This window comes from Oryctolagus cuniculus, chromosome 12 (assembly GCF_051225735.1).
Source record: "Oryctolagus cuniculus isolate XC-2025 breed Fujian yellow rabbit chromosome 12, ASM5122573v1, whole genome shotgun sequence".
Classification (NCBI taxonomy): domain Eukaryota; kingdom Metazoa; phylum Chordata; class Mammalia; order Lagomorpha; family Leporidae; genus Oryctolagus; species Oryctolagus cuniculus.
This window is the reverse complement of record NC_142878.1, coordinates 93,643,641-93,664,494: the sequence shown is the minus strand read 5'-3', so window position 1 is coordinate 93,664,494 and position 20,854 is coordinate 93,643,641. Positions and strand designations below refer to the sequence as shown.

Here is a 20,854-nt window from a genome sequence, read left to right as displayed (position 1 = left end):
CTCTTCCTCTAAAGTGGACAATGGGCAGGAACTGATATTCTTTCTGCCAGGAAGCAGTTATTTATTGTCTACCCAATGGCCCCTTCTGTAGGAAATGCATTAACCCCAATTACAGGCAATCTCAGACTAAAATGTAACAAGTGGACATTGCACAAACTGTGGTGAAATCATGCAATAAAAACTGCAAACAGCAGGATCCTTCAGTAGACATTAATTTGTACAACATATTTCAGTGTCTGTAAATTCAGGACTACTCAAACTCCCTAGTTTTATGGGCCTTAAGTTTCTAAGGAAAGAATGACTCCCTGGAGATGGGCATGTGGCACAGCAACTTAAATCAGCATTTGGGAAACCTGTGCTCCATATCAGAGCAACTAGTTTGAGAACTGGCTACTCTGCTTCTGATCTAGCCTTCCTGCTAATATACACTCAGAAACAGCAGATGATGACTCAAGTCCTTCCTTTATGTCCACCCATGTAGAAACATGGATTGAGTTATGGGCCCTTGTTTTAATCTGGCACAGTTCTGGCTGTTGCAGGAATTTGAGGAGTAAACCAGTAGCTAGAGGATCCCTCTATCTCTTTACCACAGTGTTTATCACTTGCTATATAACAGAATAGAAATATTGTTAACATAAGTGAATATACGAATTTTTCTACCTATTTATTTCTGTATCCCAAAAAGCCTCCTATAAGTTAAAATGATATCATTGTCCACCTGTGAATAATGCTCTCTAATGTACTAATTCAATAAAGCACAGCTTATATCATCATAACATAAGGGCATTTAACTGATGACAGAAGCTGTTTATTTTCAAGGAGTTATCTTGATATCCTTCTTTACAATGTATATTTCATGTTCAGTTTTTTTTTTCTAAACAAAATGCAGTTTATCTTAGAGTCCATAGAAAACACATTGGCATAATATTTTAAAATCTACACAAGAAACTCCAGGGAAACTGAAGTTCAAATGACAACAAAATGCCTGAACATAATCATCTGTAAATTTTTCAAAATAAAAATACAAAGTGGTAGCTACACACTTCAGAGCAATCAAATTAGTGGGAATTCCATTGCTGAACCCTCTTTAGCAATATGTAGTCATTGAATGCCAAATATCAATAGTGTAAAAACAATAGTTGTAGATATATTAAATGACTACATCCATGTTGATTGGAATTACTAGAAACAGTAAGCAAGATAAATCTAGGGAAAGATAACAGTATCTGGAACAATAGAAACTGATTTTGTAACTATATCTCTTTACCATAACATTTATTTCTAGTCTAAATTCTTGTAACCAGTTGAGAAGAATCATATTGAAGAGTTGGTACTGGGGCCAGCATTGTGGTGTAGCAGGTAAAACTTACACCTGTGACACCAACATGCCCTATTGGTGCCAGGTAAAGTCCCAGCTTCTCCACTTCCAATCCAGCTCCCTGCTACTGCACCTGAAAAAGCAGAACAGGGCCCAAGTTCTTGGGCCCCAGCACCAGCACCCTAGGAGACTCAGATGAAGCTCTTGGCCCAGTTCTAGACGTTAAGGCCATTTGGAGGGTGAACAAGCAGTAACTTTCTGTCCCTCTCTTTCTCTGTAACTCTACATTTCAAATACATAAACCTTAAAAAAAAAGTTGGTTTCAATTATAAACAGCAAAAACATTTTAAAAAGTCCACACAAACTCAAAATCTGTACTACCTATGTTGACCTCATCTGAAACCTTCAAAAATATTCAAAGGAACACAAGTTTTCTCATCTCTCTTATGTAATTAGAATTGAAACCTGCCATTCCGTGACCTGCCTGTGACCAAAGCACTTGTCCAACCCAGGGTGGGCCTTCACTCCTGAGGCTTCCTGGAGCAGGCAAATTGCTTCTCACCTGTGTGAGTTTGCCATCATCTGGACAGTTCATCTGAAGGCAAACCACCTTTTACAACCTCTCCACCTACAGCTAAAAGTGTTTTTCCCTGTGTGTGTTCTCCTGGGGACTATCGCATGAAAATTTTTTAAAGATTCATTAATTTATTTGTTTGAAAGTCAAAATTACAGAAAGCAAGTGTGAGATAGAGATCTTCCATCCACTGGTACATACCCTAAATGTCCACAATGGTCAGCGCTGGGCCAGGCTGACACCAGGAGCCAGGATCTTCATCTGGGTCTCCCAAGTGGGTACAGAAGCCCAAGTACTGGGGCTATCTTCCACTGCTTTCCCAGGTACATTAGCAGGGAGCTGGATCCAAAGTGGAGCAGCCAGGGCTTGAACTGGCACCTATAGATGATGCAGGCTGTGGCAGAGAAGCACAGCTGTGGCCCCACATGAGAAATTTTAAAGTAGATCTTGACACATCCTGGATGGCTACAGATGGGACTTCTTATTCTGGAAGAGTCAATCTAAGGAAAGACTTTAGCTGTTAAAGGGTAAAAACCAGCAATGAGGGCAATGGGGGAACCTGGTACCATCTGGGCTCACCATTGGCAGCTATGGACTTTGCTCAATGCACTGAGGTACAAGAGATATGACAGCCGCTTTGGGCACCTGAGAACCTATTATCAGCTTTTGTCCTGAGGACATGGGATGGCTGATATCTACGCATGACTGTCTCTGAGGTAGGAACAGAAAAGTCATAAACTGAGCACCCACTTTCTTTTCCACTTCTGCCACTGTTTCACTCACATCTCCGCCTGTTTGATGACACAACTTTGCAAGGTATGTTTTTTGCTTGCAGTCTTACATTTAGGTGGGTTCTTTGAAGGGACTGTCCTTAATATTTGGAAATGCTGCCTGCATTTACTGGCATGACTGGCAGCTACAAAAGTGCGCATCTGCTGCATGATGCTACACACTGCATGAGCCTTGGGCAATTTGGAGGAGAGACACTGGGATCTTTTCTTCCTCTGAATGGTGCAGCTTGATTTAGTCAGAAGTAAACTGGCTGTTTCTGTATTCATCCACCACTCCCAGCAGACTGGCTGTGGAATTCTGATTGAATTAACCTGAGAATTGCAGTCACACTTGATTTGGTGGGAATTAATATCTGTCCCCTCAGCAAAAGGGTTGCATTTCATTTTCCAAAACACAAAAACTCATCTTGGTGGTGTTGCCTGAAGACTTCTAAGCATGAAATGCCAATGTGTTGTGTTTTGTATTTCATGATGTCTAAAGTCTTGTTTATATTGCTGCAAAATACAAACTCGGGGAAGGAACAAGGCAAAACAAACTCAAACCAAGAAAAAATTTAGGAAATTGCCAATCAGGAAACTGAAAATCGGGTGAGGCACCCAAAACAAGAACAGAAAGCCAGAATTGGAGGAAGCCAAAACCTGTGCCCTGATTGAAAAAGACCATTCCTCCCATTCCCTGAACTCCATATTCCAGCCTGAAAACCAAAGCTCACATCAGAAAATTCATTGCAAACCATGATCAATAAGAAAAATGTGAAAAGAACCAAAGAAATCCAAGAGTCCTTAGTGACATTGGGCTTGATTTAGTGACAAGTAAACTGGCTGTTTCCAGATTCATCCACCCCACCCAGGTGACTGGCTGTGGAATTCTGATTGAATTAACCTGAGAATTGCAGTCACACTCGATTTGGAGGGAATTAATATCTGTCCCCTGAAGAAAAGGGTTGCATTTCATTTTCTAAAACACAAAAACTCATCTTGGTCGTGTTACCTGTAGATTTCTAAGCATGAAATTCCAATTTGTTGTGTTTCTTATTTCATAATGGATACTCTGTCTAAACTCTACTTTGTATTGTGTCAGAATAGAAACTTTGGGAAGGAACAAGGCAAAACAAACTCAGACCCAGACAAAATTTAGGAAATTGCTGATCAAGAAACCAAAACTTGGCTGAGGCACCCAAAACAAGGACAGAAAGCCAGAATTGGAGGAAGCAGAAACCTGTGCCGTGATTGAAAAAGACTGCTCCTCCCGTGCCCTGAACTATGGAGTAGTACCAGCATCAAAACCAATGCTCACATGAGAAAATTCATTACAAACCATGATCAATAAGAAAATTTGAGAAAAAAAAAAGAAATCCAAGAGTCCTTAGTGATATTGCTCTTGATTTAGTCACAAGTCAACCGGTTGTTTCTAGATTCATCCACCCCTCCCAGCTGACTGGCCTGGAATTCTGATTGAATTAAACTGAGAATGGCAGTCACACTCGATTTGGAGGGTTTAATATCTGTCCCCTCAGCAAAAGGGTTGCATTTCATTTTCATTTTTTTAATTTTTAACTTTAATGAATATAAATTTCCAAAGTACAGCTTATGGATTACAATGGCTTCCCCCCCCCATAATGTCCCTCCCACCCACAACCCTCCCCTTTCCCACTCCCTCTCCCCACCCATTCACATCAAGATTTATTTGCAATTCTCTTTATATACAGATCAGTTTAGCATACATTAAGTAAAGATTTCAACAGTTTGCTGCCACACAGAAACATAAAGTGAAAAATACTGTTTGAGTACTAGTTATAGCATTAAATCTCAATGTACAGCACACTAAGGACAAAGTTCCTACGTGAGGAGTAAGTGCACAGTGACTCCTGTTGTTGACTTAACAAATTGACACGCTTGTTTATGGCCTCAGTAATAACCCTAGGCTCTTGTCATGAGCTGCCAAGGCTATGGAAGCCCCCTGAGTTCACTGACTCTGATCATATTTAGAGAAGGCCATAGTCAAAGTGGAAGTTCTCTCCTCCCTTCAGAGAAAGGTACCTCCTTCTTTGATGACCCATTCTTTCCACTGGGATGTCACAGAGATCTTTCATTTAGTTTTTTTTTCAACAGAGGGTCTTGGCTTTCCATGCCTGGAATACTCTCATGGACTTTTCAGCCAGATCTGCATGCCTTAAGGGCTGATTCTGAGGCCAGAGTGCTGTTAAGACATCTGCCATTCTATGGGTCTGCTGTGTATCTCTTTCCATGTTGGATCGTTCTCTGCCTTTTTTATTCTATCAGCTAGTATTTGCAGACACTAGTCTTGTTTATGTGATTCCTTTGGTTCTTAGTCCTATCATGATCAATTGTGAACAGAAATTGATCACTGGGACTAGTGAGATGGCATTGGTACATGCCACCTTGATGGGATTGAATTAGAATCCCCTGGTATGTTTCTAACTCTACTGTTTGAGGTAAGTCAGCTTGAGCATGTCCCGAATCACACATCTCTTCCCTCTCTTATTCCCACTCTTGTATTTAACAGTGATCACTTTTCAGTTAAGTTTCAGCACTGAAGAAGAATTGTGTATTGATTACAATATTCAACCAAAAGTATTAAGTAGAACAAGCAAAAAAAATACTAAGAGGGATAACATATTAAGCTGCTCATCAACAGTCAGGGTGAGGGCTGATCAAGTCACCATTTCTCATAGTGTTCATTTCACTTTAACAGGTTTCCTTTTTGGTGCTCAGTTAGTTGTCACCTATCAAGGAGAACAAGTGGTATTTGTCCCTTTGGGACTGGCTTATTTCACTCAGCATAATGTTTTCCAAATTCCTAAAAGGGATCACTTTTCAGTTAAAATTTAAACACCTAAGAATAATTGTGTGTTAATTACAGAGTTCAACCAATGGTACTAGAACAAAAAAATACTAAAATGGATAAAGTATTACATTGTACATCAACCATCAGGACAAGGGCTGATCAAGTCACTGTTTCTCATAGTGTCCATTTCACTTAACAAGTTTGCCCTTTGGTGCTCAGTTAGTTGTCACCGATCAGGGAGAACATATGATGTTTGTCCCTTTGGGACTGGCTTAGTTCACTCAGCATGATGTTTTCCAAATTCCTCCATCTTGTTGCAAATGACCGGGTTTCGTTGTTTTTGACTTCTGTATAGTATTCTATAGAGTACATGTCCCATAATTTCTTTATCCAGTCTACTGTTGATGGGAATTTAGGTTGGTTTTAGGTCTTAGCTATTGTGAATTGAGCTGCAATAAACATTAAGGTGCAGACAGCTTGTTTGTTTGCCAATTTCATTTCCTTTGGGTAAATTCCAAGGAGTGGGATGGCTGGGTTGTACGGTAGGGTTATAGTGAGGTTTCTGAGGAATCTCCAGACTGACTTCCATAGTGGCTTAACCAATTTGCATTCCCACCAACAATGGGATAGTGTGTCTTTTCACCCACATCCTCGCCAGCATCTATTGTTGGTAGATTTTTGAATGTGAGTCATTCTAACCGGGGTGAGGTGAAACCTCATTGTGGTTTTGATTTGCATTTCCCTGATTGCTAGTGATCTTGAACATTTTTCATGTGCCTGTTGGCCATTTGGATTTCCTCTTTTGAAAAATGTCTATTGAGGTCCTTGGCCCATCTCTTAAGTGGGTTGTTTGGTTTGATGTTGTGGAGTTTCTTGATTTCTTTGTAGATTCTGATGATCAACCCTTTATCAGTTGCATAGTTTGCAAATATATTTTCCCATTCTGTTAGTTGCCTCTTCACTTTCCTGACTGTTTCTTTTGCAGTACAGAAACTTCTCAATTTGATGCAATCCCAAATGCTAATTTTGGCTTTGACTGGCTGTGCTTCTGGGGTGTTTTCCAAGAAGTCACTGCCAGTACCTATATCTTGCAGGGTTTTTCCAATGCTCTCTAATAATTTGATGGTGTCAGGTCTTAGATTTAATTCTTTAATCCATGTTGAGTGAATTTTTGTGTAAGGTGAAAGTTAGGGGTCTTGATTCATGCTTCTGCATGTGGAAATCCAGTTTTCCCAGCACCATTTATTGAATGGATTGTCCTTATTCCAGTGATTGGTTTTGGATATTTGATCAAATATAAGTTGGCTGTAGATGTTTGGATTGATTTCTGGTGTTTCTCTTCTGTTCCATTGGTCTATGCATCTGTTTCTGTACCAGTACCATGCTGTTTTTTTTTTTTTAGAATTTTTTTAACTTTTATTTAGTAAATATAAATGTCCAAATTACAGCTTATAATCCATTGTAATCCACAATGGCTCCCCCCCATAACTTCCCTCCCACCCACAACCCTCCCAACTCATGCTCCCTCTCCCATTCCATTCACATCAAGATTCATTTTCAATTATCTTTATATACAGAAGATCAATTTAGTATGTATTAAGTAAAGATTTCAACAGTTTGCACCCACATAGAACATAAAGTGTAAAATACTGTTTGAGTACTAGTGTTTGAGTACTAGTTATAGCATTACTTCAAATTGGACAACACATTAGGGACAGAGATCCTACATGAGGAGTAAATGCACATGACTCCTGTTGTTGACTTAACAAATTGACACTCTTGTTTATGGCATCAGTAATCTCCCTAGGCTCTTGCCATGAGTTGCCAAGGCTATGGAAGCCTTTTGAGTTTGCAGACATTGATCTTATTTAGACAAGGTCATAGTCAAAGTGGAAGTTCTCTCCTCCCTTCAGAGAAAGGTACCTCCTTCTTTGATGGCCCCGTTCTTTCTACTGGGATCTCACTTGCAGAGATCTTTCATTTAGGTCATTTCATTTTTTTTTTTTGCCCGAGTGTCTTGGCTTTCCATGCCTAAAATACTCTCATAGGCTCTTCAGCCAGATCCAAATGCCTTAAGGGCTGATTCTGAGGCCAGAGTGCTGTTTAGGACATCTGCCATTCTATGAGTCTGCTCTGTATCCTGCTTCCCATGTTGGATCGTTCTCTCCCTTTTTTGGTTCTATCAATTAGTATTAGCAGACACTAGTCTTGTTTATGTGATCCCTTTGATTCTTAATCCTATCATTATGATCAATTGTGAACTGAAATTGATCACTTGGCTAGTGAGATGGCATTGGTACATGCCACCATGATGGGATTGAATTGGAATCCCCTGGCACATTTCTTTTTTTTAATTTTTTAAACTTTTATTTAATGAATATAAATTTCCAAAGTACGACTTATGGATTACAATGGCTTCCCCTCTAAACGTCCCTCCCACCCGCAACCCTCCCCTTTCCCACTCCCTCTCCCCTTCCATTCACATCAAAAATCATTTTTGATTATCTTAATATACAGAAGATCAGCTTAGTATACATTAAGTAAAGATTTCAACAGTTTGCTCCCACACAGAAACATAAAGTAAAAAATAATAGATGATTTTTTAAATGATGATGAAATCAGATCAGACCTATTGTCATGTTTAATCCCAGTGAGAGTCAAGTTGGGAATTGATAATTTCTTTTTTTTTTTTTTTACAAAAGATAAGTTATTATCCATTAAGAAAAGATTTCAACAGTTTGCACCCCCATAGAAACACAAAGTGAAATATACTGTTTGAGTACTCGTTATAGCATTAAATCTCAATGTACAGTACATTAAGGACAGATATCCTACATGAGGAGTAAGTGCACAGTGACTCCTGTTGTTGACTTTACAAATTGACACTCCTGTTTATGGCATCAGTAATCTCCCTATGCTTCAGTCATGAGTTTCCAAGGCTATGGAAGGCCTCTGAGATCTCTGGCTCTTTTTTTTTTTTTGGACAGGCAGAATGGACAGTGAGAGAGAGAGAGACAGAGAGTAAGGTCTTCCTTTGCCATTGGTTCACCCTCCAATGGCCGCTGCGGCCAGCGTGCTGCGGCTGGCGCACCACGCTGATCCGAAGGCAGGAGCCAGGTGATTCTCTTGCTCTCCCATACAGGTGCAGGGCTCAGGGCTTGGGCTATCCTCCACTGCACTCCCTGGCCACAGCAGAGAGCTGGCCTGGAAGAGGGGCAACCGGGACAAAATCTGGGCCCTGACTGGGACTAGAACCTGGTGTGCCGGTGCCGCAAGGCAGAGGATTAGCCTATTGAGCCGCAGCGCTGGCCGGAGTACTCCGACTCTTGTCTTGTTTAGACAAGGTCATAGTCAAAGTGGAGGTTCTCTCCGACCTTCAGAGAAAGGTACCTCCTTCTTTGAAGACCTGTTCTTTCCACTGGGATCTCACTCGCAGAGATCTTTTGCCAGAGTGTCTTGGCTTTCCATGCCTGAAATACTCTCATGGGCTTTTCAGCCAGATCCGAGTGCCTTTAGGGCTGATTCTGAGGCCAGAGTGCTATTTAGGACATCTGCCATTCTATGAGTCTGCTGAGTATCTCGCTTCCCATGTTGGATCACTCTCCCCTTTATTTATTCTATCGGTTAGTATTAGCAGGTACTAGACTTGTTTATGTGCTCCCTTTGACTCTTAGTCCTTTCATTATGATCAATTGTGAACTGAAATTGATCACTTGGACTAGTGAGATGGCATTGGTACATGCCACCTTGATGGGATTGAATTGGAATCCCCTGGTATGTTTCTAACTCTACCATTTGGGGCAAGTCAGCTTTGAGCATGTCCCAAATTGTACATCTCTTCCCTCTCTTATTCCCACTCTTATGTTTAACAGGGATCACATTTCAGTTAATTTTCAATACTTAAGAATAACTGTGTATTAATTACAGAATTAAACCAGTCATATTAAGTAGAACAGACAAAAAATACTAAAAGGGATAATGTATTAAGTTGTTCATTAACAGTCAGGGCTATGCTGATCAAGTCACCGTTTCTCATAGTGTCCATTTCACTTCAACAGGTTTCCTTTTTGGTATTCAGTCAGTTGTCACCGATCAGGGAGAACATATGGTATTTGTCCCTTTGGGACTGGCTTATTTCACTCAGCATGATGTGTTCCAAATTCCTCCATGTTGTTGAAAATGACTGGATTTCGTTGTTTCTTACTGCGGTATAGTATTCTTTTTTTTTTTTTTTGACAGGCAGAGTGGACAGTGAGAGAGAGAGAGACAGAGAGAAAGGTCTTCCTTTTGCCGTTGGTTCACCCTCCAATGGCCGCCTTGGCCGGCGCGCTGTGGCCGGCGCACCACGCTGATCCGATGGCAGGAGCCAGGAGCCAGGTGCTTCTCCTGGTCTCCCATGTGGGTGCAGGGCCCAAGCACCTGGGCCATCCTCCACTGCACTCCCTGGCCACAGCAGAGAACTGGCCTGGAAGAGGGGCAACCGGGACAGAATCTGGCACCCCAACCGGGACTAGAACCCGGTGTGCCGGCGCCGCTAGGCGGAGGATTAGCCTAGTGAGCCGTGGCGCTGGCGGTATAGTATTCTAAAGAGTACATATCCCATAATTTCTTTATCCATTCTCCCGTTGATGGGCATTTAGGTTGGTTCCAGGTCTTGGCTATTGTGAATTGTGCTGCGATAAACATTAGGGTGCAGACCGCTTTTATGTTTGCCAATTTCATTTCCTTTGGGTAAATTCCAAGGAGTGGGATGGCCGGGTTGAATGGTAGGGTTATAGTGAGGTTTCTGAGGAATCTCCAGACTGACTTCCATAGTGGCTTGACCAGTTTGCATTCCCACCAACAGTGGGATAGTGTCCTTTTTTCCCCACATCCTCGCCAGCATCTATTGTTGGTAGATTTCTGTATGTGAGCCAATCTAACCGGGGTGAGGTGAAACCTCATTGTGGTTTTGATTTGCATTTCCCTGATTGCTAGTGACCTTGAACATTTTTTCATGTGCCTGTTGGCCATTTGGATTTCCTCTTTTGAAAAATGTCTATTGAGGTCCTTGGCCCATCTCTTAAGTGGGTTGTTTGGTTTGATGTTGTGGAGTTTCTTGATTTCTTTGTAGATTCTGATGATCAATCCTTTATCAGTTGCATAGTTTGCAAATATATTTTCCCATTCTGTTGGTTGCCTCTTCACTTTCCTGACTGTTTCTTTTGCAGTACAGAAACTTCTCAATTTGATGCAATCCCAAATGCTAATTTTGGCTTTGACTGGCTGTGCTTCTGGGGTGTTTTCCAAGAAGTCATTGCCAGTACCTATATCTTGCAGGGTTTTTCCAATGCTCTCTAATAATTTGATGGTGTCAGGTCATAGATTTAATTCTTTAATCCATGTTGAGTGAATTTTTGTGTAAGGTGAAAGTTAGGGGTCTTGATTCATGCTTCTGCATGTGGAAATCCAGTTTTCCCAGCACCATTTATTGAATGGATTGTCCTTATTCCAGTGATTGGTTTTGGATCCTTGTCAAATATGAGTTGGCTGTAGATGTTTGGATTGATTTCTGGTGTTTCAATTCTGTTCCCTGGGTGTATCCATCTGTTCATGTACCAGTACCATGCCGTTTTGATTACAACTGCCCTGTAGTATATCCTGAAATCTGGTATTGTGATGCCTCCAGCTTTGTTTTTGTTGTACAAGAGTGCTTTCACTATTCAAGGTCTCCTGTGTCTCCATATGAATTTCAGCATCATTTTTTCCAGATCTGAGAAGAATGCCTTTGTTATCTTGATTGCTATTGCATTGAATCTGTAAATTGCTTTTTGGAGAATGGACATTTTGATAATATTGATTCTTCCAATTCATGAGCATGGAAGATTTTTTATTGTTTGGTATCCTCTTCTATTTCTTTCATTAAGGTTTTGTAATTTTCATCGTAAAGATCCTTAACTTCCTTGGTTAAGTTTATTCCAAGGTATTTGATTGTTTTCGTAGCAATTGTGAATGGGATTGATCTTAGTAGTTCTTCCTCAGCCGTGGCATTGCCTGTGTATACAAAGGCTGTTGATTTTTGTGCATTGATTTTATACCCTGCTACTTTGCCAAACTCTTCTATGTGTTCCAATAGTCTCTTAGTAGAGTTCTTTGGGTCCTCTAAGTAGAGAATCATGTCATCTGCAAAGAGGGATAGTTTGAGTTCTTCCTTCCCAATTTGTATCCCTTTAATTTCTTTTTCTTGCCTAATAGTTCTGGCTAAAACTTCCAGAACTATGTTGAATAGCAGTGGTGAGAGTGGGCATCCCTGTCTGGTACCAGATCTCAGTGGAAATGCTTCCAACTTTTCCCCATTCAATAGGATGTTGGCTGTGGGTTTTTCATAGATTGCTTTGATTGTATTGAGGAATGTTCCTTCTATACCCAGTTTGCTTAGAGTTTTCTTCCTTAAAGGGTGTTGCATTTTATCAAATGCTTTCTCGGCGTCTATTGAGATAATCATATGGTTTTTCTTCTGCAGTCTGTTAATGTGGTGTATCATGTTGATTGTTTTGCGCTCATTAAACCATCCCTGCATACCAGGGATAAATCCCACTTGTTCTGGGTGGATGATCTTTCTGATGTGTTGTTGCATTCTATTGGCGAGAATTTTATTGAGGATTTTTGCATCTATGTTCATCAGGGATATTGGCCTGTAATTCTCTTTCAGTGCTGCATCTTTTTCAGGCTTAGGAATTAAGGTTATGCTGGCTTCATAGAAAGAATTTGGGAGGATTCCCTCTTTTTCGATTGTTCTGAATAGTTTGAGTAGAATTGGAGTCATTTCTTCTTTAAATGTCTGGTAGAATTCAGCAGTGAATCCATCTGGTCCTGGGCTTTTCTTTGTTGGGAGGGCCTTTATTACCGTTTCAATTTCTGTCTCAGTTATGGGTCTGTTCAGGTTTTCTATGTCTTCCTGGTTAAATTTAGGTCGGTTGCATGTGTCCAGGAATCTATCCATTTCTGATAGGTTTCCCTGTTTGCTGGCATACAAGTCCTTGTAGTAATTTCTGATGATTCTTTTTATTTCTGTGGTGTCTGTCGTTATGTTTCCTTTTTCATCTCTGATTTAATTGATTTGGGGCTTTTCTCTTCTTTTTTTAGTTAGTTGGGCCAATGGGGTGTCAATTTTGTTTATTTTTTCAAAAAACCAGCTCCTCTTTTGGCTGATTTTTTGCAATTTTTTTTTTGGATTCAATCCTGTTGATTTCTTCTCTGATTTTAATTATTTCTATTCTCCTACTAGATTTTGGTCTGGTTTGCTGTAGGTTTTCTAGATCCTTGAGGTGAATTGAAAGCTCATCTATTTGGTGCCTTTCCAATTTCTTGATGTAGGCACATGTTGATATAAACTTTCCTCTTAACACCGCTTTTACTGCATCCTATAAGTTTTGGTATGTTGTGCTGTTATCCCCATTTACTTCCAGAAAGTTTTTGATTACTATTTTGATTTCTTCTATGACCCATTGTTCATTCAGGAGCATGTTGTTCAATCTCCATGTGTTTTCATATTCAAGTGATTTCTGAGTTGCTAATTTCCAACTTCATTCCACTGTGGTCTGAGAAGCTGCATGGTATGATTCTAATTCTTTTGAATTTGCCGAGACTTGCTTTATGGCCTAGTATGTGGTCAATCCTAGAGAAGTTTCCATGTACTGCTGAGAAGAATGTAAAATCTTTAGCTGTAGGATTGAAAGTTCTGTATATATCTGTTAGATCCATTTGGGCTATAGTGTCATTTAAATCTACTGTCTCCTTGTTGATCTTCTGTCCTGTTGATCTGTCTGTTTCTGAGAGTGGAGTATTGAAGTCCCCCAGTACTATTGTATTGGGGTCTAAGTCTCCCTTTAAGTCCCTTAACAAATCTTTTAAATAAACCAGTGCCATGTAATTAGGTGCATATACATCAATAATTGTTATATCTTCCTGTTGAATTGACCCCTTAATCATTATATAGTACCCCTCTTTGTCTCTCTTAACAGTTTTTCTGTTAAAGTTTATGTTGTCTGATATTAAAATGGCTACACCAACTTTTTTTGCTTTCTGTTGGCATGGTATATCTTTTTCCAGCCTTTCACTTTCAGTCTGCATGCATCTTTGTTGGAAAGCTGTGTTTCTTGTAAGCAGCAAATAGATGGGTTTTGTTCCTTAAGCCAATCAGCCCATCGGTGTCTTTTAACTGGACAGTTCAGACCATTAATGTTCCATGTGACTAATGATAAGTGGTAACTTTGCCCTGCCATTTGTCAAAGATAAGTTCTAATATATGGTTTGAATTCCCTGTGATCTTTTGCTGTGAGGTTTCCTTCCTGTACCTTCTTTCATATTGATGACCGTGTTTCTGTGTTTCGGTGTGCAAGATATCTTTAAGCATCTTTTGCAGGGCTGGTCGAGTGGCGAAAAATTCTTTCAAATTCTGTTTGCTATGAAAAGTCTTTATTTCACCTTGATTCATAAATGAGAGCTTTGCAGGATATAATATTCTGGGCTGGCAATTTTTCTCTCTTCGTACCTGGGCTATATCTCACCATTCCCTTCTAGCTTGTAGGGTTTCTGATGAGAAGTCAGCTGTGAGTCTGATTGGAGATCCTCTGAGAGTAATCTGACATTTCTCTCTTGTACATTTTAGGATCTTTTCTTTATGTTTCACTGTGGAGAGTTTAATTACAACGTGTCGTGGTGAGGATCTCTTTTGGTTGTGTTTATTAGGGGTTCTGTTTGCTTCCTGTACTAGGATTTCTCTGTCCTTCTCCAAACCTGGGAAATTTTCTGCTAATATCTCACTAAAAAGGCCTTCTAATCCTTTCTCCCTCTCCATGCCTTCAGGAACTCCTAGAACCTGAATGTTGGGTTTTTTAATAGTATCCTGAAGATTCCCGACAATATGCTTTAGATTTCTAATTTCCTCTTCTTTTATTTGGTCTGATTGTATCCTTTCCTGTTCTCTGTCTTCTAAGTCCGATATTCTCTCTTCTGCTTCACCCATTCTGTTTGTAAGGCTCTCTAATGTGTTTTTTTCATTTGACCTATTGAATTCTTCATTTCATTATGATTTCTCATCACTATCACAGTTTCATGTTCTACTAGTTGTTTCATTTCATTTTGATTCCCCCTTAATATTTCATTTTCGTGAGAAAGATTTTCTATCTTGTCCATTAAGGATTTGTGTAGTTCTAGAATTTGTTTTTGAGAACTTCTTAATGTTCTTATCAATTTTTTGAGATCTGCTTCTTGCATTTCTTCTATCTCATCATCTTCATAATCTTGAATTGGGTGTCTTTTCCATTTGAGGGTGTCATGGTGACTTCCTTGTTTTTATTACCTCGGTTTTTGCATTTGTTATTTGGCATATTGGAGATATTTGGTTTCTTCACTGTGGTGTTTTTTCTTATTATAGTATTACTCTAGTTTAAGTGAACTGTCTGTTTTTGATGGAGCCTTAGAGGCTTGAGATGGGTGTGGCCTGAGAGCTCTGGTGTGTCAAAGGTGACACTCCCAGGTTAGGCGTGGTAGACCTCTCTCTCTTTCTTTCTTTCTTTTTTTGATTCAAAAGGGAAGTAATTCCACACAGCTGAATGAAGTTGGAGGTAGTTAGCAGGCAAATGATATACCCATAGGAGCCAGAGATCGGAAGCTCTTTCCCAAGGACCACACAGGAAATCTGTTCTGCCCTCAGAGTGGGCTCAAATTTTCCTTCAGTCTCCCACTGGGTTGCCAAAGTTATGGAATTGTAGCATCTCTGGAGAGTACTCATGTGAATTCCGTGAGTTCTCTCCCCCACCATCTCTTTTTTCACAGTCTCAGTTCAGTAGCACCACAAATTCACTAGGTCCTAATCTCCTGTTAATTCACCCCCCGCCCAGAGTCAGGTTTTTCTGCTAGGCTTAGGGTTGGTGCAGAGCTGAGGTTGCTCTGCTTATGACGTATGTCCAAGATGGCACCTGCTCTTTGAATGCTCGCATTTGAGAGGTGAGTGGAGAGAGAGAAACCAGTGTCCCTATCGGTCACTTTTTCTTTTCTCAATCTTCTAGTTAGCCTGGTGAACTTTTCCCCCTGAGGTCATTCCCTCTAGTCTCCTCTTTCCACTTGCCTGCCGGTGTCTCGGATTATTGAGGTTTGGCTCACCTCATGTTCCAGCACTGGTGTGTTGAGTCTGCTGCTGGTGTCCTGAACTGTGGGCTCCCACACTCTCCATGCAGGTCCAGTGTGAATCACTCGTTCCAGAAGATTTTCTTCTGCTGTTTCTTCCCTTGCTCTTTTTTGAATCTGCAGTATCTCCACTTTTATTAAACTGTCTCTCCCCGGACTATCAGTGTGCTCCCTTTCTATTCTGCAATCTTGCCTGCCACTTTGTTCACTATTTATTTTGCATTTCACTTTCCAAAGCACAAAAACTCATCTTGGTCGTGGTGCCTGTGGATTTCTAAGCGTGAAATGCCAATTTGTTGTGTCTTGTATTTCATAATGGATATTCTGTCTAAATTCTTGTTTGTATTGTGTCAGAATACCAAAATTTGGGAAGGAACAAGGCAAAAGAGACTCAGACCCAGAAAAATTTAGAATAATGCCAATCAAGAAACCAAAATCCGGCTGAGGCACCCAAAACAATGACAGAAGGAAAGAATCAGAGCAAGCCAACAGCTGTGCCCTGAGTGAAAAAGACCATTCCTCCTGTGCCCGGAACTCCATGTGCCAGCCTCAAAACCAACGCTCACATCAGAAAATTCATTACAACCCTTGATCAATAAAAAAAAATGTGAAAAAACCCAAAGAAATCCAAGAGTTCTCAGTGATATTGGGCTTGATTGAGTCACAAGTAAACCGGCTTTTTTCGGATTCATCCACCCCTACCAGATGACTGACTGTGGAATTCTGATTGAATTAACCTGAGAATTGCAGTCACACTCGATTTGGAGGGAATGAATATCTGCCCCTCAGCAAAAGGGTTGCACTGCATTTTCCAAAACACAAAAGCTCATCTTGGTGGTGTTGCTTGTAGATTTCTAAGCATGAAATGCCAATTTGTTGTGTTTTTTATTTTATACTGGATACTCTGTCTAAACTCTTGTTTGTATTGCATCAGAATACAAACTTTGGCAAAGAACAAGGCAAAACAAACTCAGACCCAGACAAAATTTAGGAAATTGCCAATAAAGAAACCAAAAGTCAGCTGAGGCACCCAAAAAAAAGGACAGAAATCCAGAATTGGAGGAAGCAAAAACCTGTGTCCTGATTGAAAAAGACCATACCTCCCATTCCCTGAGCTCTATGGAGCAGCCTGAAAACCAAAGCTCACATCAGAAAATTCATTGCAAACCATGATGAATTAGAAAAATGTGTAAAGAACCAAAGAAACCCAAGAGTCTTTAGTGATATTGGGGTTGATTTAGTCACAAGTAAACCGGCTGTTTCCACATTCATCCCCCCTCCCAGCTGACTGGCTGTGAGTTCTGATTGAATTAACCTGAGGATTGCAGTCACCCTAGTTTTGGAGGGAATTAATTCTGTCCCCTCAGCAAAAGGGTTGCATTGCATTTTCCAAAACACAAAAACTCATCTTGGCCGTGTTGCCTGTAGATTTCTAAGCATGAACCACCAATTCGTTGTGTTTCTCATTTCATAATGAATACTCTGTCTAAACACTTGTTTGAATTGCGTCAGAATACAAACTTTGGGAAGGAACAAGGCAAAACAAACTCAGACCAAGCAGTAATTTAGGAAATTGCTGATCAAGAAACCGAAACTCGGGTGAGGCACCCAAAACAAGGACAGAAAGCCAGAATTGGAGGAAGCCAAAACCTGTGCCCTGATTGAAAAAGACCATTGCTCCCATGCCCTGAACTCAATGAACCAGCCAGAAAACCAAAGCACACACCAGAAAATTCGTTAAACACCATGATCAATAAGAAAAATGTGAAAAAAAGAAATCCAAGAGTCCTAAGTGATATTCGGCTTGATTTAGTCACAAGTAAACCGGCTGTTTCCAGATTCATCCATCCCTCCCATCTGTCTGGCTGTGGAAATCTGATTGAATTAAGCTGAGGATTGCAGTCACACTCAATTTGTAGGGAATTAATATCTGTCCTCTCAGCAAAAGTATTGCATTGCATTTTCCAAAACACAAAAACTCATCTTGGCCATGTTGCCTGTAGATTTCTAAGCTTGAAACACCAATTTGCTGTGTTTTTTATTTCATAATGGTTACTCTGTCTAAATTCTAGTTTTTATAGCATCAGAATACAAACTTTGGGAAGGAACAAGGCAAAACAAACTCACCCAGAAACAAATTAGGAAACTGCTGGTCAGGAAACCGAAACTCAGCTGAGGCACCTAAAACAAGGAAAGAAAGCAAGAATTGGAGGAAGCCAAAACCTGTGTCTGATTGAAAAAGACCATTCCTCCCATGCACTGAACTCCATGAAGCAGCCTCAAAACCAAAGCACACACCAGAAAATTCGTTAAAAACTATGACCAATAAGAAAATTTTGACAAAAAACAACTAAAGGAATCCAAGAGTCCTTAGTGATATACGGCTTGATTTAGTGAAAGTAAACTGGCTATTTACGGATTCATCCACCCCTCCCAGCTGACTGGCTGGGGAATTCTCATTGAATTACCCTGAGAATTGCAGTCACACTTGATTTGGAGGGAATTAATATCTGTCCCCTCAGCAAAAGGGTTGCATTGCATTTTCCAAAACACAAAAACTCATCTTGGCCGTGTTGCCTGTAGATTTCTAAGCATGAACCACCAATTCGTTGTGTTTCTCATTTCATAATGAATACTCTGTCTAAACACTTGTTTGAATTGCGTCAGAATACAAACTTTGGGAAGGAACAAGGCAAAACAAACTCAGACCAAGCAGTAATTTAGGAAATTGCTGATCAAGAAACCGAAACTCGGGTGAGGCACCCAAAACAAGGACAGAAAGCCAGAATTGGAGGAAGCCAAAACCTGTGCCCTGATTGAAAAAGACCATTGCTCCCATGCCCTGAACTCAATGAACCAGCCAGAAAACCAAAGCACACACCAGAAAATTCGTTAAACACCATGATCAATAAGAAAAATGTGAAAAAAAGAAATCCAAGAGTCCTAAGTGATATTCGGCTTGATTTAGTCACAAGTAAACCGGCTGTTTCCAGATTCATCCATCCCTCCCATCTGTCTGGCTGTGGAAATCTGATTGAATTAAGCTGAGGATTGCAGTCACACTCAATTTGTAGGGAATTAATATCTGTGCTCTCTGCAAAAGGGTTGCATTTCATTTTAAAAAACACAAAAACACATCATGGTCGTCTTGCATGTCGATTTCTAAGCATGAAACACCAATTTGTTTTGTTTTTTATTTCATAATTGATGCTCTGTCTAAAGCCTTGTTTGTATTGCATGAGAATACAAACTTTGGGAAAGAACAAGGCAAAACAAACTCACCCAGAAACAAATTAGGAAATTGCCGATCAAGAAACCAAAACTTGGCTGAGGCACCCAAAACAAGGAAAGAAAGCCAGAATTGGAGCACGGCAAAAGCTGTATCCTGATTGAAAAAGACCATTGCTCCCATGCTCTGAACTCCATAGAGCAGCCTCAAAACCAAAGCACACACCAGAAAATTCGTTAAAAACCATGCTCAAAAAGAAAAATTTGAAAAAAAAAAAAACCACCACAACAAAGGCATCCCAGAGTGCTTAGTGATATATGGCTTGATTTAGAAACAAGTAAACCGGCTGTTTCTGGATTCATCCACCCCCCCAACTGACTGACTGGGGAATTCTCATTGAATTAACCTGAGTATTGCAGTCACACTCGATTTGGAGGGAATTAATATCTGTCCCCTGAAGAAAAGGGTTGCATTGCATTTTCCAAAACACAAAAACTCATCTTGGTCATGTTGCCTGTAGATTTTTAAGCTTGAAACACCAATTGCTGTGTTTTTTATTTCATAATGGATACTCTGTCTAAACTCTAGTTTGTATTGCATCAGAATACAAACTTTGGGAAGGAACAAGGCAAAACAAACTCAGACCCAGAGAAAAATTTGAAAATTCCCCATCAAGAAACCAAAACTTGGCTGAGGCACCCAAAACAAGGACATAAAACCCGAATTGGAGCAAGCCAAAACCTGTGTCCTGATTGAAAAAGACCATTCTTCACATGCCCTGAACTCCATGTAACAGCCTCAAAACCAAAGAACACACTAGAAAATTCATTAAAAACCATGATAAATAAGAAAAATTTGAAAAAAAAGAGAAATCCAAGAGTCCTTAGTGATATTGGGCTTGATTTAGTCACAAGTAAACTGGCTGTTTCCAGATTCATCCAACCCTCCTAGCTGACTGCCTGTGGAATTCTGATTGAATTAACCTGAGGATTGCAGTCACACTCGATTTGTAGGGAATTAATATCAGTCCCCTCAGTAAAAGGGTTGCATTTCATTTTCCAAAACACAAAAACTCATCTTGGTTTTCCTGCATGTTGATTTCTAAGAATGAAACATAAATTTGTTGTTCTTTTTATTTCATAATTGATGCTCTGTCTAAAGTCTTGTTTTTGTTGAGTCAGAATACAAACATTAGGAAGGACAAGACAAAACAAACTCAGACCCAGAAACATCTTGGTAATGTTACCTGTAGATTTATAAGCATGAAACGCCAATTTGTTGTGTTTTTTTATTCCATAACTGATGCTAGGTATAAAGTCTTGTTTTTGTTGCATCAGAATACAAACTTTGGGAAGGAACAAGGCAAAACAAACTGCTTTTGTGTTTTTTATTTCATAATGGATATTCGGTCTAAAGTCTTGTTTGTATTGCATCAGAATACAAACGTTGGGAAGGAAGAAAAGCAAAACAAACTCAGACCCAGAAACAATTTAGGTTATTGACAATCAAGAAACCAAAACTCGGCTGAGGCACCCAAAAGAAGGACAGAAAGCGAGAATTGGAGCAAGCCAAAACCTGTGTCCTGATTGAAAAAGACCATTCCTCCCGTGCCCTGAACTCCATGTACCAGCCTCAAAACAAAGCACACACAAGAAAATTCATTGAAAACCATGATCAATAAGAAAAATGTGAAAAAAATAAAGAAAACCAAGAGTCCTTAGTGATATTCGGCTTGATTTAGTCTCAAGTAAAACAGCATTTCCAGATTTAACTCCCCAACCAGCCTACTGTCGTGGAATTCTGATGGAATTAACCTGATACTTGCAGTCACACTCGATTTGGAGGGAATGAATATCTGTCCCCTCAGCAAAAGGGTTGCATTTCATTTTCCAAAACACAAAAACGCATCTTGGTAATGTCACCTGTAGATTTCTAAGCATGAAATGCCAATTTGTTGTGTTTC

General features: G+C 40.0%; 1 long non-coding RNA gene across 6 annotated transcripts in view; it reads right to left on the bottom strand.

Annotated features, from left to right (window-relative positions):
- Window positions 1-20,854, bottom strand: part of LOC149123167 (uncharacterized) — a 119,148-nt gene that overhangs the window by 7,525 nt on the left and 90,769 nt on the right. For 4 of the 6 annotated variants that reach the window (XR_016218567.1, XR_016218571.1, XR_016218568.1 and 1 more), the window contains one exon: window positions 17,790-17,843. This is a non-coding gene — a long non-coding RNA (uncharacterized LOC149123167). Of the gene's footprint in view, window positions 1-2,052; window positions 2,393-17,789; window positions 17,844-20,854 lie in introns of those variants that run through there. The other 2 variants (XR_016218570.1, XR_016218572.1) reach the window with 1 other exon arrangement.